The 17,599-nt window shown below is 46.6% G+C and overlaps 6 non-coding genes across 6 annotated transcripts; 3 read left to right on the top strand and 3 right to left on the bottom strand.

Moving 5' to 3' along the window:
* Nucleotides 1-145: 145 nt before the first annotated feature.
* On the top strand, nucleotides 146-287 carry LOC148634042 (U4 spliceosomal RNA). Its single transcript, XR_015933707.1, has one exon. It is a non-coding gene; the product is annotated as a U4 spliceosomal RNA (small nuclear RNA).
* Nucleotides 288-3,481: 3,194 nt separating this feature from the next.
* On the bottom strand, nucleotides 3,482-3,555 carry trnat-agu (transfer RNA threonine (anticodon AGU)). Its single transcript has one exon. It is a non-coding gene; the product is annotated as a tRNA-Thr (tRNA).
* A 2,065-nt stretch (nucleotides 3,556-5,620) lies between these two features.
* On the bottom strand, nucleotides 5,621-5,692 carry trnae-uuc (transfer RNA glutamic acid (anticodon UUC)). The gene has a single exon. It is a non-coding gene; the product is annotated as a tRNA-Glu (tRNA).
* A 201-nt stretch (nucleotides 5,693-5,893) lies between these two features.
* Nucleotides 5,894-5,965, top strand: trnah-gug (transfer RNA histidin (anticodon GUG)). Its single transcript has one exon. It is a non-coding gene; the product is annotated as a tRNA-His (tRNA).
* A 574-nt stretch (nucleotides 5,966-6,539) lies between these two features.
* Nucleotides 6,540-6,612, bottom strand: trnav-aac (transfer RNA valine (anticodon AAC)). The gene has a single exon. It is a non-coding gene; the product is annotated as a tRNA-Val (tRNA).
* A 5,336-nt stretch (nucleotides 6,613-11,948) lies between these two features.
* trnas-gcu (transfer RNA serine (anticodon GCU)) lies at nucleotides 11,949-12,030 on the top strand. The gene has a single exon. It is a non-coding gene; the product is annotated as a tRNA-Ser (tRNA).
* Nucleotides 12,031-17,599: the final 5,569 nt, after the last annotated feature.

Consider the following 17,599-nt stretch of genomic DNA (forward strand, 5'->3'; position numbering starts at 1 on the left):
GACGGAGCCCTTGTCTGTCATGAAATTCTTCAAAACCTCAAGCTAGAAGAAGAAGACGACAAATATGAAGCGTTACAGCAACGACATGCCATGAGACGATCGATAACAATTTCCATAGGATCCCTGCGGTTGCCTGGCAACCGTCAGCTTTGCGCAGTGGCAGTATCGTAGCCTGTGAGGTTTAGCCGAGGCGCGATTATTGCTAGTTGAAAACTTTTCCCAATACCCTGCTTCCGCCGGTTTGCAATACAATCGGCGAAAGCAATTTTTGACAGTCTCGTCAGAGACTGAGCAAGGTGTTTAAAGACAGATTTGGTCATGGTGACATCATGGTAGAAAGAAACGAGCTTGTTACGTCTCAACAGAAACGCTCTTTAGCTCTTTCAGCGTTATGCAGAGAACAGCGTCTGTCGAGATCACTTTTGAGTCAGCGCGAACCGCCGTGTGCTGTCAGTTTGATTTCATATTGCTCGTAGCGGCGCCCGGCTTTTGTCTGTCAAACGTTAGGTTGCGCTTCTTCATGCTGCATCGTCGGCATGAGTGGAGCTTTTTAAACGTCTGTACTTACTGCGCCCCATAAGAAATCGTTTGTCCCCGTTCAAAAGAGATTGTGCGATGTCCTGCAGCGTTCGCAAAGCAAACCTTTGACAGTTTGAAAAGAGGAATTTATTCTGCTTCCTGTGCGTGCAGTAGTTACAAAGTTGAACGCCTTTACACGATCTGCTGCAGTTTTCAGTGGGCGGGCGTTGTCAAATGGCTTGGAAAAACGCACTGTGTTTCGGCTCGGGAAACATCGTGAGCAGTGTCCTGCATGTTTTCTGTGTATAGCTGTCTTTTAACGCATACAGAATTCATTCGAAATCATTGATTTCTCCAATTAACAAGGGTCCCTTTTTGAACCTGCGAGAAGCATTCTTTCAATGTAACAGATTTACTCCGGGGAAAGGCAGCATGACATTGAGAGTAGCTCAAGCTTTCAGCACCCGTATCAGACTGCGTGTATGCAGACACCGCTCAGAATCCCCTGTAAGAGTTTGAGCAATCCAGCACTGAGCGTAAAAAGATGAGTCAAAGTAACGTCTAATCGGATTAGTTTCCTTAGAGCTGGTTCAGGGTTTGCTCAAGAGTTTACCTTTCACAGATGCACAAAGAAGAATGTTGGGGGTGCACGCTTCAAGGCGCCTTACAGCTGTAGGGAGTGTTTCGAGATGATTCGCGGCGTGTGCTCGTTCCCTTATACCGTACGCCCCGGGGTGCAGTGCTAGGATGATGTACAATACCGCTTGGGCACGTAACGGCGTTATATGCAAGTGCGGGACGTGAGGGTTTTCGTTTGTTCGTTTTGTTTTGCTCTGCTTTGCTTTGTTTTGCTTTCCATCGCGTTGGTAAGAGCGTAAATAAAAAGGCGATTCCTGCGTCTACCTCTAATGTAAGAGCTATTTCAAGTGCGGCGTGGTGCGGCTTTTGAAATGCTTGTGGGCATTTCTCTGTTGTTGATTCTTTTTGTGTGTGTAACAAAGTGGCATTTTCATGTCCGGACGGGGAGACTTTATCATTCCGACATGAAGCCACCCTTAAGTCCTCTGAGGCGTGTCTGTCTGCAAGGCTTGTATTTTGGAAATGTTTTTTTGAAACGGAGAACGACTTTGAAATAGGCTTCCGCCGGCGCCTCGCGATCCAGGTAAGAATGTAGCAAGAACGCAACGGCGGTGGGGCTTGCTGTAGTCGTGGCCGAGTGGTTAAAGCGATGGACTAGAAATCCATCCGCGAAATACCTCACCCATTTTGAATGGCTGCATCTGTACGTTCAGAATCAAACCCGCAGCTGTTGTTCGACTTTATTTCTTGACTAATTACAACTGAGTGTCGCACGAGCAGTTACGTAAACTTGTCTGGTATATTTGAACACAAATGCCGTTCTTCAATTAAAACTAACAGTACATTGTCAGGGACATTCAGTTCTATAAAAGCAAGAGACAGACAAGAGATTATTCTTCCTTTCATGTGGACTACGTGTTGACTTACTGATCGGAATAATTGAAAAGTTCGGGTTCATAGCCGATGCAGTGCGTGCTAATTAGAACAGCAACGCTGAGTTCTCAGCACCGTACTGAGCCCAGGTGTTTTTCTAAAGCTGTCAGGTGCAGTTCATTTACATGAAGGAAATCTCTTACTGGGTGCAATTACAATGCAGTAAGTAGCACAGACTACTTAGGGAGCAGCCCGATGCGTTTAAAAATGACCTGAGCCAGGTAGGAGTCGAACCTACAATCTCCTGATTCGTAATCAGACGCGTTATCCATTGCGCCACTGGACGTGGTGTGACACTGCAGGACTGTAACCCAGTGAGCTCAGCCCTGCAACTAGTAAAATATTACCCCCGGTCCATTCTTTTCCAAAAGTGAGAAACACCTGTTTTCTCCATGTTGTCTGTTTTAAAACCATATCTCTTTAAACCAAACCAAGAGTTTGTCTTTTGCACTGCTATTCTGATTCATTTCGATTTCAAAGAAAAAAAAAACATTACCTTCCAAAGCATCATAAAATTGTCCCTTCTTCCAGACTCTACTTCTCTCTTGTAGTAGTACAGCAGACCTTTCCAGGTGAGCAGATCACAGAGTCCGAAATGAGCTTCCTCCATCAAGCAAAGTACCTGAACATGACTCTGTCATCATAAAAGCGCCCCTGTAATATAGAAATTAAATCCGAAATCAAGAGGGCAGTTGCCTACTGAAATACAAGAAGTCATCAATTTTAACCTAGCAACACATTAAAGGCTGCATCTATACAAGTACGATTCTAGAAATGCTCACCAGATTACGTTTTAAGAAGGAACTGTGCCTCAGGTTCCGCCGAGATCTTAACTCGGATGGCAGGATTCAGAGTCCGGAGTGCGGACTGATGGCGCACGGAGGGTCCATATACTGTGGATCCCTCAGTGATCTTCCGCGTATTCAAACCGCCAGCGTGTGACTCCCCTGTCCCCGTGACCTCATTGCTCTGCTCTCTCCTCTGTGCAGCCGAGCCCGACTCACGGTAAAGTGAAAAAAAATATGCCCTCAACGTGAGATTTAGTCTGGAGCGAGGATAGATGTTACCTTTTTATCATTGAACAGGATGTATGTGATGTGGCGACTAGGTTCAATTTTGTATCCTCTTTAAAAGATTAAGGACTGGGGTGAGCGTGATTTACCAGCTAAGAACCCGACGTGCGCACCGTTTAAGCTGCATAGACTCGGTCGTTTAACTCTTCTCCATTAGTAGGGTTAAGGTTAAAGAAAAAAACATTGCTGACTTCTTTTTTTTTTGCCAGCCGCTAGCGCTGATTAGCAAGGTTTGTATTTCATGTTTTGCAAGTTGCATCCATTTTAAGAAAAACAAGTCGCGTTAAAGACAGGAAATGAATACTTGCATTTAATTAAGTCTAGCTGTAGGCGGTTGTCCATAATGACCAGTACTGTTCAAGAAGACAGAACAAAGAAGGCACCGCTGGGATTCGAACCCAGGATCTCCTGTTTACTAGACAGGCGCTTTAACCAACTAAGCCACAGCACCCCAGGAGCGTTGTCCTTTTGCAGCCACTTGGACACACCTTTAGAAAAACATTTTGTTAACAGGCATTCTGCCTCAGCCTAAACACCTATAGCTTGCAAAGCGCATGCTATTAGACAGGCACCTCTGCAAGACCTTAAGAGTCTCTTAAACTAGTGATAGTAAGGTGTTCCCAATGGGTGATGTTCGGCTTTCAAATCATCTCTCCGTGGAAGCGCCGAGATGCAGCTGTTTAAGGCTTAGAAGCAGCTGACTGTTTCACTACCTAGCTGATCACTGTCAGTCAGGGAGCTTAGAGGTGAAAAGCCTGTCTGAGAGACAATTCGCCGTCGATCAGTTCAATATGTTCCGTACCAGCTCGGCGCACCCGAGATCATCTTGGTAGCCATGTAGCTCAGATGAGTGAGAGCTTGTGTGTATTTACCACCGTGATTGGATGCCGGCCCTTCTCAGGTCACAGTAAACCTTCTGCTCAAAAAAAGTGAGGTAAAACCTCACTCTGCACAGTAAAACCTAAAAAAGTGAGGTTTTATTTAATCTCTGACCAAGGGAAACGTTTCATTTTTTCAAAGAAATGTTTGTTAAAAAATAAAGTCATAGTTCCATGGGATTCAATCATAGACCGTGTGACATGGAAGTCAGGAACCTAACCCACTAAAGCACTACAGAAACATTATCGACAGACAATGTACAGCGTGTACTATTCTTGTGTTGCGGTACATGAATATAATTATATCGTTATTAATTTCTAATTTATAACTTTATAAATTTATTAACGTTATTAATTAATTTCACGACGCACAGACAGAGCGTGGGGAGCTGCCGCCTGCAAACACGGCTCCAGGCAGGACTCCGCTCTGCAGGAGCCGCAGAGCAGAGGAGATGGGGGCAGCTTAGCTCCTGTGCAGAGACCTGAGCTGTTGTTGCTGCGGACGCTGTCTTTTCTGCACTCGGGGTAGGAGTGAATGTTGAGTTGCCCTTAGAAATGAAGCAAAGCACTTCAACGGCACGGGTGTGTGTGTGTGCGCCCTGGTGATTCTGGGAGACAGATCGAACCTGGGCTAAAAGAGAGGGGGCTTAGCCCTCTTCCATTTGCTACTTCAAAGTTGTACAACCCATTTGTATCTGCTAGGCGGCGCAGTCGTCGTGCACAAAGAACGCTTTGAAAAGCGTCAAAGGCAAGTCATTCTGAGTTGGTCGTTTGTGTTTTCCGTTCAGACGCGAAATGCTGAAATGATCTCTCGGCTCCTCGGTTGTCATTTCTGCTCCGTAAAGGAATCACAGCACGCGTCGGCTTCCAGCACGGTGGGTCGGGACACGATGCCGGGGGGTCGGAGAGAGCGATGTCTTCCTCGTTAGTATAGGACCTGTCACCTGTCCCCACCTGTCACGCGGGAGACAGGGGTACATCAGGACGCGCATTGAAGTGAAAGCAGGATGCGCTGCGACATGCACTGTGCAGATCCCGCCACACTAAGAGGTGAGTGGGTCTGTTCGATCACAGCGCTAGGCGAATCCCCAATCCCCTTTTGTGCGTGGCGACAAAAGAAATCTGTTTTCGCCCGGTTTCGAACCGGGGACCTTTCGCGTGTGAGGCGAACGTGATAACCACTACACTACGGAAACAGTGGTAAGACATGCCCAGCGGCCCAGTGCTGAGCTTCGCCAATGCGATTCAGCTGCTTCCAGTGCCTTTATTGGGGTGCGCTGATGGACCGTGCTCTCTCTCCAGAGACCAGCACGCCTGTCATGGACGGAGCAGGAAAGACGGCGCCACATTCTACAGCCCTCTCCACGCAATCGACGAAATCGGGCTACTGAAGTGGAGAAAATCGCCTCTCCAGAAAGTGCAAATATCATCTTGGAGAGTATAAATCCTGTTGCCGAAGGTCAGCCCTGTCTACCAGAGTGACCCTCCCACCTCCTGCAGCGATGGTCAGCTCGTCTCACACGCGAGAAGTTTCGGCTGGAAACAAGCGCCCCCTCTTCTCGCACGTTGAGTAGTTTTAATGCGGCTCCTTCGTACACAGTGCTGATTTTTTGGAAAGCAGGAGGCAAGATTGACACGTTCCCATCCCGGGAGTCGAACCCGGGCCGCCTGGGTGAAAACCAGGAATCCTAACCGCTAGACCATATGGGAGTGCACAACCCTGCTGTTCCGGGCATCATGCAAGCAAACTACATAAATATGAGAAAACACGCAAGAGAGCTGTCACTCAGAGTGTCGAAGGGTCGATGTATACTGGGGCTCAGTTGAAATGCAACGTCAGGACTTTCCCGAATTATGTCACACGAAGAGAGCACAGCCTTTTCCGCCCTGCCACGTGTGTATCGGTAACTCGCCGTGATCGTATAGTGGTCAGTACTTTGTGTTGTGGCCGCAACAACCCCGGTTCGAATCCGGGTCACGGCAGAATAGGGGCGTCTGCTTTTACTACTTGCACGAATGAAGGCAAAAAAAAGCCAATTGATGTGAACGAACGGCGCTTTACAGAGGAGTACTGCCTGACTGGATCGTTGATGAACGACAGAGACCACTCCGACCTCTTCTCGGGTTTCTTCAATGACTTACTAAGGATCTTCTTCACATTCGCCCATGCAGGGGAAGCCAGTTACACCAAAGCAAACGCAGGAAAGTGCAATTCAAGCAGAGACCAGGAGGGACTTGTTTACACCGAGAGTGGTCGGAGAATGGAACAATGCGCCCAGCCCTGTTGCTGGAGCCGATTCTTGATGAGATCTTGGGCTCACTAAGAAGCCCCCGCTGGATGCTAATCTTTCTGTTGTTCTTGCAGGTCCTGCGCTGCTATTGAGCCGACAGAGCTCGTCCTGATCTGTCGGCACAGCCCAATTGCAAATGATCGGCTCCGCATACAGAAGGAACGTGCGTTTGGTACAAGAGTGCATGAAGGCACCGGAAATACATTGGGAACAAATGACCGGTCGCTCAATACCTCTGTGAAGTACAGGAGCGTGCAAAACGAGGCTGTTTCCGCCCGGTCTCGAACCGGGGACCTTTCGCGTGTTAGGCGAACGTGATAGCCGCTACACCACGGAAACCTGCAGGGACTGCTGCTGGTGTCTCGCTTGCGTTTCGGACTGAGAAAGGGACGCGTCACTTTAGGCAGGGGGCGCTGGAGAGAGGAACAAAGGGCGCGATGAAACAAAACACCGAAACCCGGGATCTTTAGATCTTCAGTCTAACGCTCTCCCAGCTGAGCTATTTCGGCGGTGCACAGAGCCCACAGCCACCTGCTCCAGCCTTCCTGTGTTGCGGCATGAGCGCACCAAGAGTAGCGGGAGAGTGTTGCAGGAACGTCACTCAGAAGGAAAGCCACCCAGGTGCGCCCTCTGAGCTCTGTCCAGCGCATCTTCCTCGCATGGACTCCTGCCTGCGACGGGCAGGAAACAATTAGCAAGAACAGAACAACACCCCATGGGTGTCTCATGACCACACCTTAGGTTGTGACACGTGCAGGTGTGAGGGGTTGCCGGGCTACTTTGGAGCAGAGCTTGGGCGGAGGGAGGGCGGGAAAGCAGACAAAGAGGTGACACCTCAAGGTCTGCACGATCACAGCTCTCCGCCGCCCCAGGCTTCCGCTCGATAAGCTGCTGGACACACCCGCCCCTCCTCACACAGACCGTGGAAAAGCCCCCGAGTCGGAGGGCTCTCTCTTCCTCCCAGGAGCTCTTGGACACGACGCACAGACAGGGTGCGGGGAGCCGCCGCCTGCAAACACGGCTCCAGGCAGGACTCCACTCCGTAGGAGCCGCAGAGCAGAGGAGATGGGGGCAGCTTAGCTCCTGTGCAGAGACCTGAGCTGCTGTTGCTGCAGACGCTGTCTTTTCTGCACTCGGGGTAGGAGTGAATGTTGAGTTGCCCTTAGAAATGAAGCAGAGTACTTCAACGGCACGGGTGTGTGTGTGTGCGTGCGCCCTGGTGATTCTGGGAGACAGATCGAACCTGGGCTAAAAGAGAGGAGGCTTAGCCCTCTTCCATTTGCTACTTCAAAGTTGTACAACCCATTTGTATCTGCTAGGCGGCGCAGTTGTCGTGCACAAAGAACGCTTTGAAAAGCGTCCAAAGCAAGTCATTCCGAGTTGGTCGTTTGTGTTTTCCGTTCAGACGCGAAATGCTGAAATGATCTCTCGGCTCCTCGGTTGTCATTTCTGCTCCGTAAAGGAATCACAGCACGCGTCGCCTTCCAGCACGCTGGGTCGGGACACGATGCCGGGGGTCGGAGCGTGTGATGTCTTCCTCGTTAGTATAGTGGCAAGTATCCCCGCCTGTCACGCAGGAGACCGGGGTTCGATTCCCCGACGGGGAGTAGCTTTTCTTTTACCTCCTTAGAGAAAGGACTGCCTTTCACTTCTCTGTTTTCTAACACAGCGTCGTGCACCTTTTCATTGCTCTCGCTTTCAGAGCCTCCGCACGGCACACGACTCGACATCAGGAAGCACATTGAAGTGAAAGCAGGGAGCGCTGCGACATGCACTGTGCAGATCCCGCCACACTAAGAGGTGAGTGGGTCTGTTCGATGCACAAAGAACGCTTTGATAAGCGTCAAAGGCAAATCATTCCGAGTTGGTCGTTTGTGTTTTCCGTTCAGACGCGAAATGCTGAAATGATCTCTCGGCTCCTCGGTTGTCATTTCTGCTCCGTAAAGGAATCACAGCACGAGTCGGCTTCCAGCACGGTGGGTCGGGACACGATGCCGGGGGTCGGAGAGAGCGATGTCTTCCTCGTTAGTATAGGACCTGTCACGTGGACCTGTCACCTGTCCCCACCTGTCACGCGGGAGACCGGGGTACATCAGGACGCGCATTGAAGTGAAAGCAGGATGCGCTGCGACATGCACTGTGCAGATCCCGCCACACTAAGAGGTGAGTGGGTCTGTTCGATCACAGCACTAGGCGAATCCCCAATCCCCTTTTGTGCGTGGCGACAGAAGAAGTCTGGTCTGTTTCCTCCCGGTTTCGATCCGGGGATCTTTCGTGTGTGAGGCAAACGTGATAACCACTACACTACGGAAACTGTGGTCAGATGTGCCCAGCGGCCCAGCGCTGAGCTTCACCAATGCGATTCAGCTGCTTCCAGTGCCTTTATTGGGGTGCGCTGATGGACCGTGCTCTCTCTCCAGAGACCAGCACGCCTGTCATGGACGGAGCAGGAAAGACGGCGCCACATTCTACAGTCCTCTCCACGCAATCGACGAAATCGGGCTACTGAAGTGGAGAAAATCGCCTCTCCAGAAAGTGCAAATATCATCTTGGAGAGTATAAATCCTATTGCCGAAGGTAAGCCCCGCTAAGCCCCGGCGCAAAATAGGCAGGCAGGACCGCACTAAGCGTCAGAGCCGCCGTGAGCGCTACGGGGAAGGCAAGGGCTCAGGCAGAGTCTATCATAAGACTGGACGAAGGGAGTCGACTGCAGCCCGCCTGGCCAGGCTTGAACAAGCCCTGCCTGAGAGATCAGGACAGGGTAAACCTTCCGCAGCGAATGCCAGAAGTGTGAATGAGCTTAGGGGGACCACGCCCCTTCTCACTGGAGGAGGCGGGGATCCGTCCCAAGCCCCTCCCTCAGTCTATCTGATTGGGTGGGAGGGTTCCTGTCTGGAAGAAGGCTGTGACTCTGAGTTGGGCGCTGACCCCGCCCCTGAAGTCAAAGAAAAGGCAGGCTTCCTACAATTCTTAGGGAATCTCAGCCAGAAAGGCAAAGCAAGGCGTATTTATATCAAGGTTTCTCTTGAAAACGTCTTAGATAGAGAAGCACTGATTGACACTGGGGCTGAAATTAGTTTGATGTCAGCCGATCTACTCAGCGAGCTCAAACGAGTAGCGAAAGGAAAAGGCATCAGACTTAAGGTAGAACCGTGTAAGATAGATATTTCCAGCTATACCCAGGATCATGCCAGGATCACACACCGAGTGTGGGTGGCACTTAGGTTCGGGCCAATGAACGTGGTGCATCCTGTTTACATCTCTAGGTTAAAAACAGAGCCACTACTCATTGGCCAAGACCTGCTTGACAGGCTGGAGCCTCTGGTGGACTGCCAGCGTGGAAAATTGTGGGCTCAGGTCAAAAACCCTAAGCCTGTTGCACAGCAAAAAGAGGGATTCAGTGGTTATGCTGTGATCACACAGTGCCCACTGAACACTATAGCTGAGTTGGAGGTTCCTCCTGGTTCCTCTGGACGAGAATAAATGTCTCTTCTTGCTTTCCAAAACTACAGGGAAGTCCTGCCCAGGCCAGCACTCCCACGGTCTCCCAACTACAGGAGCAGTGCTCCGAGCAGCTGCTTGACCCGCCAGGTAAAGCACACCCCCTTTTCATCCCTGAAGAAGAGTGGATCTCCCTGTCCGGTAATGAATGGGAGTCCTTTCTGTGCACCCTGGTACCTCAGGGGGTCCAGGACTACCACCCCATGGTGGTGGGAGGGGGTCCAGGTGGCAGAAGTGCAGGTTGATGATGTAATTCTTAGCCTCAGCTCTGAGAAGTCCATAATCAGTGAAGGTCTGTTCGAGGACCTGTCGCGAAGCTGTCAGGTGACCCTGGTGACGCAGTCACAGGTTCTGTGGTGGGCACCCCCACCTCATAGGTCCATTTGGAGCAAAGGAAGCTGTGTAGCTTCCATCTCCATCGGAAAAAGGAAGTTTGCTCACTACTTCCAGGTAGCACCTCAGCTGACCCATTCGGTCTGCATTGGTGCAGACCTATTGGTTCGACTGGGCGCCCAGCTGGACACAGTAAACAGTGTGCTGTGGAAACGGGTGGACCCAGATGCCCACTCTCTAAGCGGTGACCCCGAGAACATTCGGTCAGGTCAGACGATTCCTCAGGCCTGCCAGGTAGTAAACGAATCGGACCTGATCGTTCCTGCGTCAACAGCAGGGTTTCCGGTACGCCTTGTCCTAAAGAAGGGACAGAGAATGGACGCTGAGATGGTTTTCTTCCAACCATCAGCTCAGTTTATCAGACTGAACCTAGCAGTCTGTTGAACCCCCAGACTGGAACGGAATGGCTGAGCCACCTGCCTGTTGGTGCAGAACATAGCAAAACAAGATGTCAAAATCCCTGCTCGCACTGACATGGGACTGGAATTGACAATAGTTTCTATGATTTCGAACTGGCCATCCCAGTACTGGGGCAGCTCCCTGGTCCCTTGGCTTCATAAAAGCGCCCCTGTAATAAAGAAATTAAATCCAAAATCAAGAGGGCAGTTGCCTACTGAAATACAAGAAGTCATCAATTTTAACCTAGCAACACATTAAAGGCTGCATCTATACAAGTACGATTCTAGAAATGCTCACCAGATTACGTTTTAAGAAGGAACTGCGCTTCAGGTTCTGCCGAGATCTTAACTCGGATGGCAGGATTCAGAGTCCGGAGTGCGGACTGATTGCGCACGGAGGGTCCATATACTGTGGATCCCTCAGTGATCTTCCGCGTGTTCAAACAGCCAGCGTGTGACTCCCCTGTCCCCCTGACCTCATTGCTCTGCTCTCTCCTCTGTGCAGCCGAGCCCGATTCACGGTAAAGTGAAAAAAAATATGCCCTCAACGTGAGATTTACTCTGGAGCGAGGATAGATGTTACCTTTTTATCATTGAACAGGATGTATGTGATGTGGCGACTAGGTTCAATTTTGTATCCTCTTTAAAAGATTAAGGACTGGGGTGAGCGTGATTTACCACCCTTTCAGCTAAGAACCCGACGTGCACACCGTTTAAGCTGCATAGACTCGGTCGTTTAACTCTTCTCCATTAGCAGGGTTAAGGTTAAAGAAAAAAAACATTGCTGACTTCTTTTTTTTTTGCCAGCTGCTAGCGCTGATTAGCAAGGTTTGTATTTCATGTTTTGCAAGTTGCATCCATTTTAAGAAAAACAAGTCGTGTTAAAGACAGGAAATGAATACTTGCATTTAATTAAGTCTAGCCGTAGGCGGTTATCCACTGGGATTCAGACCCAGGGCCTCCTGTTTACTAGACAGGCGCTTTAACCAACTAAGCCACAGCGCCCCAGGAGTGCTGTCCTTTTGCAGCCACTTGGACACACCACTCAGACACATCTGCATTCGGTGTGTGCTCCGCCTGCTCGCTGAGCAAGTTGCCACCTTTACATACAATAGCAACATCGACACCAAGAGAAAGGATGACAAATGGCTTTTATCTGGAACTTTTCATGTCCAAGGAGCTCAATGTGCTTTCTGTGTACAACAGGGCCACTGAACTCCACGCTGGCCACTGAACCACAGCAGTGGCTTGCTGGCTTGACATCTCCCAAGGAAAATGTTGAAATCGCATGTGGAACAGGAAAATGACCCTCGAGTACGAGGGAAAAAAAAGAAAAAGATCATCTGGAGCGCACCAACCCAGTTGGGACAGCCCAGTTTTGTTAATGAGGTGGCCGAGTGGTTAAGGCGATGGATTGCTAATCCATTGTGCTTTGCACGCATGGGTTCAAATCCCATCCTCGTTGGTTTCCATGTCTGTTTCCATTCTGTTTTTGATCCCTATTGCTCAATGCACAGTGAAAGCATTGCATACATGTGTCTGACAATGAGAAATGGGCCCCTGAGACAGTCATTTGCCTGTTTCACAAATGATCGTATTTTACTAGAGATTCTGTTTGGGATTCAGATGTGCATTCGGACAGCAATCCCTTTCAAGAAATGATACGTTCTGGATGAGGTCAAAGGTGCATCATTTGGACACTTTGTGGGCTTGAAATACAAAGAAAATCATGTTCTATGGTACAAGATAAATACAAAACTTAAGCTTTTATTATAATTAGATTTGTTTATAAAGCATAAGCAATCATTTATTACATTAATATGTGTAAAAATAACATTTTAGCATCATACGTTTAGTATATTTAGTCCCTAATGCTGAAAGAAATGATCATAGAACATGACTTCTAACCTTACCTGCGGTGTTTTTGATCCCTATTGCTCAATGCACAGTGAAAGCATTGCATACATGTGTCTGACAATGAGAAATGGGCCCCTGAGACAGTAATTTGCCTGTTTCACAAATGATCGTATTTTACTAGAGATTCTGTTTGGGATTCAGATGTGCATTCGGACAGCAATCCCTTTCAAGAAATGATACGTTCTGGATGAGGTCAAAGGTGCTGGAACACTGTATTTAGGATGTGTTTGCAGTTATTCTGTGTTTCTAGCTTCAACCCAGTGATATATATATATATATGCTCACTGATTTTTTGGTACATGCCCAGGGCAATAATCATTATGAGGATTTATTTCCATATGTGCTAGAGGTAGTGTTGTGAAATTCTTCAACACACTGGATCGCAGGTTTAAACCTGCACTCTTACTCCTCAAATACCAACAAATGCAGATATGTAGCAATCATATTGTAGCTGACACTCATTTGCCTGTTTCACAAATGATCATATTTTACTAGAGATTCTGTTTGGGATACGGATGTGCATTCTGACAACAATCTCTTTCAAAAAATGATTTTACCTTATCGCAGCTTTGCCCCTCTTGCCTCTTTGGAAAATATCTCCATCTTGTGGTCGTTGTTGGTAATGTCTAGACAATATCTCCATCTTGTGGTCGTTGTTGGTAATGTCTTCTTATGCCCTTTTTTTATTTCAATTCTTTATTAGTTGATTCTAGAATCTCTACAATAGAGCTGAAAATATCAGTTTTGTAGCAGACAATATGACATTAGTTATAGTCCAATTAAGACTTTATTACCCTGTTTGTAACATAACAAATTTAAATTGATTAAAACTAAGTTTGGAACACCAGGGAACATAAAAAATGATTTTTAGGAAAACCATGAGGTTCTCTGTGTCCGATGCCTGCAAGGGGAGAAAGCTAGAATCCTTTGCTTTTTCAAAATTTGAAAATAAACATCATATAACAACAGCTTTCATTCCTAGGAGTGAAAAATAACCATTTTTGAAGACATTAGTTTCTAAAACACTACAATAAAGTTAAAAACATCCGTTTTATATTACTTTTAGTATTTTTAGTGAAATTAATCATTTATTTATATTTTTTAATATAATCTCTAATTAAAAGTGAATAGAATTAAGTTTGGAGCAACAAGGAACACAAAAAAAAAAGATTTTAAGGAAAAAAATGATGTCTTCTGTGCCAGGTGCCTGCAAGGGGAGAAAGCTAGAATCCTACACAGGCTCCTGGAGCTCTGTCCTGGCTAAAGGAGGGTGAATCCATCCCATTCAAAGCTCCATGAAAAAATGATATTTTTAAATTTGAAAAAAAAAAAACATTATAGAACAACATCTCTTGGTCCACAGAGTGCAAAAATCCAACTTTGAAGAAAATCCATTGACTGATCCCGGAATCCTGAAGTTTCTTCGCATGATATCGGGCTTGCAACCACTTTCTGGAAAATGATGAAAAATGCCAAAAATGAAAAAAAAGTTATCAATTCTAGAGCCTAAGAGGAAAATAAGACAAATGTATATCTCCAAATAATTTTATGTGCTTCAGAAGAGCCCAGGAAAGTTTTTTGCATACATGAAACCACGCCCGTTTGCACGTAAGCAGACATGGTTGCACACACGACTGCATGAAAGCACGCGTGCATGCAAAATCATCCTGTTAAGCATTTGAAAAGCCGCACCACGGCGCACTTGAAATAGCTCTTACATTAGTGGTCGACACAGGAATCGCCTTTTTATTTATGCTCTTACCAACGCGATGGAAAGCAAAACAAAGCAAAGCAGAGCAAAACAAAACGAACAAACGCAAAACCCTCACGTCCCGCACTTGCATATAACGCCGTTACGTGCCCAAGCGGTATTGTACGTCATCCTAGCACTGCACCCCGGGGCGTACGGTATATGGGAATGAGCACACGCCACGAATCGTCTCAAATCACTCCCTACAGCTGTAAGGCGCCTTGAAGCGTGCACCCCCAACATTCTTCTTTGCGCATCTGTGAAAGGTAAACTCTTGAGCAAACTCTGAACCAGCTCTAAGGAAACTAATCCGAATTGATTACCTTTTTTTAGGATTCTAGCTTTCTCCCCTTGCAGGCATCGGGCACAGAGGACCTCGTGGTTTTCCTAAAAATCTTTTTTTTTTGTGTTCCTTGTTGTTCCAAACTTAATTTTAATCACTTTTAATTAGAGATTTTATTAAAAATAGTGCAATAAATGACTAATTTCACTAAAAATAATGTAATATAAAACTGATGTTTTTAACTTTATTGTAGTGTTTTAGAAACTACTATGTCTTCAAAAATGGTTATTTTTCACTCCTAGGAATGAAAGCTGTTGTTATATGATGTTTATTTTCAAATTTTGAAAAAATCAAAGGATTCTAGCTTTCTCCCCTTGCAGGCATTGGACACAGAGAACCTCATGGTTTTCCTAAAAATCATTTGTTATGTTCCCTGGTGTTCCAAACTTAGTTTTAATCAATTTTAATTTGTTATTATGTTAAAAACAGGGTAATAAGTTTCTAATTGGACTATAAATAATGTCATATTGTCTGCTATAAAACTGATGTTTTCATCTCCATTGTAGAGATTCTAGAATCAACTAATAGAGAATTAAAATAAATAAGGGCATAAGAAGACATTACCAACAACGACCACAAGATGGAGATGTTGTCTAGACATTACCAATAACGACCACAAGATGGAGATATTGTCCAAAGAGGCAAGAAGGGCAAAGCCGCGATAAGGAGATGCTGTCAGAATGCACATCCGGATCCCAAACAGAATCTCTAGTAAAATATGATCATTTGTGAAACAGGCAAATGAGTGTCAGCTACAATATGATTGCTACATATCTGCATTTGTTGGTTTTTAAGGAGTAAGAGTGCAGGCGGTTTAAACCTGCGATCCAGTGTGTTGAAGTATTTCACAACACTACCCCTAGCACATCAGGAAATAAATCCTCATAATGATTATTGCCCTGGGCATGTACCGAAAAATCAGTGAGCATATACATATATCGCTGTGTTGAAGCTAGAGACAGAATAAGTGCAAACACATCCTAAATACAGTGTTCCTGCACCTTGACCTCATCCAGAATGTATCGTTTTTTGAAAGCGATTGCTGTCAGAATGCACAACTGAATCCCAAACAGAATCTCTAGTCAAATATGATCATTTGTGAAACAGGCAAATGAGTCTCTCAGGTGCCCATTGCTCATTTTCAGACACATTTATGCAATACTTTCACCATGCGTTGAGCAATAGGGATTAAAGATACCAGAGGTAAGGTTTAAAAGTGATTCTGAGGTGCAACACATCAGCAAAACAGCTAGGCATCTGAAATGCGGGGTTTGAGAGCCCTTCAGGGAACACCGTACCCTAAAGGTACCAGAAGTCCACTAGTATAAGCATTAAGTCACTGTCAGCCCTGTTGCAATGTGATTGCTACATATCTTCATTTCTTTGGTTTTTAAGGAGTAAGAGTGCAGGGGGTCTAAATCTGCGATCCAGTGTGTTGAAGTATTTCACAACACTACCTGTAGCCCGTCTGGAAATAAATCCTCATTCTGATTATTGACCTGGGCATGTACCAATAAATCACTGAGTATATATATATCACTGTGTTGAAGCTAGAGACCTGTATGTAATAATATGATGCTAAAATGTTATTTTCACATGTAAGAAAACCGGCTCAGGGACGCCAAATATGTAATGTTGCCATAGCAAAATTAAATGTAGTGGCTCTCTGAAGGCACCAGTTCTGTAGGGTTTGGGCATTTACTGAGACAATTATTAATTGTAGCAGTAAATCACAAAGTTGATTCTTTTGATGGCTTTAGAATCCAACCATGTGACATAACTCAAACAACGCGCACACACAGGTACTAATACACGAGGATACATTTATTAATACATAAAATATGCATGTAAACCTAACAGATCTTATCGAGAGGGTTATCAGAATACAAAAGATATATATTCAGTCAGTTACGAAGTGTTACACATATCAAGAGGACATACGTTCAGTATATCATTCATTAAGACCGTTTCGTTAATGAACTTGGTTATAACTTCTACATTAGATACTCAAACAAGTACATAACTCTTAGGAATTAAATTGATATCAACTGGTTGGGATAACAATTGAATTCTCGAGCTGTAATGCATTGAAGTTGAATACTCATCCAATCTTTGGGGATTCAGATCTTCCTGCGGGCACAAAGAAACAGTTGCAGGCTGTTGCTGTCCAATCCGCGCTCTCTGGCTCCGTGCCAGGCTGTGCTGTGCGGCTTGCGACGCTGCGCTGCTGATGCTCACTGTGGGCTTTAACTAGCAAAGTTTGTGCACAGGAGAAAAGATGACTGTGGGTCCCAGCAAGTCAGGAAGAGGACCGGTTCGTTTCTGATGAAGAGCTAGTTCTGAATAGTGATTCAGCTGTCCACAGTTCCGACCTGTTCACGAGGCCTGCTGCTGGTGCTAACCTCGGGTGGATCCTCTGGTTATTCTCTGGCAACCTCCGCTCTAGACTCTTAGAACAAAGGAAAGTTCTGGCACTCGGACACACTGGCCGTTCCGTGGTTGTCCGGGCTGAATCTCAGGATGGTCAGGAGGCGCGCTGCGAGAATGTCCTGCCCTTGGGAGCCTTCTGCTCCTGGGCCGCCCTGCCCTGGAATTCTCCTTTGAATTCCCTTTAGAATTGTCCACAGAATCCTCTGAATCCTCCCTTCTGAATCTTACTGAATCTCACAGGCTCTCTGTGTTGCCTGTTTTTACCTGGAGGAACTTCAGCTCATTGATTGGCTGAAAGTTCCATGGGCATCAGAGTCCCACGTGGGTTACTCGGCCCTACCAGTCCCTGATTGATTGATCAAGGTGAGATATGAGTCACTTAGTCCTGACACTTAGTAATGCAGTCCAGATGTCCAACTGGCACTCCCTAGACAGATAGGCGCCAATGGATGACCATTGATCATGATAGCCAGGCTTAGCTAAGTGCATCCCCCTTTGGGAGCTGTCCTAGGACCTTAAATCACCCTGCATGAATAGTCTCTCTGTGGCTGCACCACAGAGATGAACAGAGAAATGGGGCCTCATTTGGGAAGG

Source organism: Lepisosteus platostomus, unplaced genomic scaffold (genome assembly GCF_059453375.1).
Source record: "Lepisosteus platostomus isolate fLepPlt1 unplaced genomic scaffold, fLepPlt1.hap1 Scaffold_40_H1, whole genome shotgun sequence".
Taxonomy (NCBI): Eukaryota; Metazoa; Chordata; class Actinopteri; order Semionotiformes; family Lepisosteidae; genus Lepisosteus; species Lepisosteus platostomus.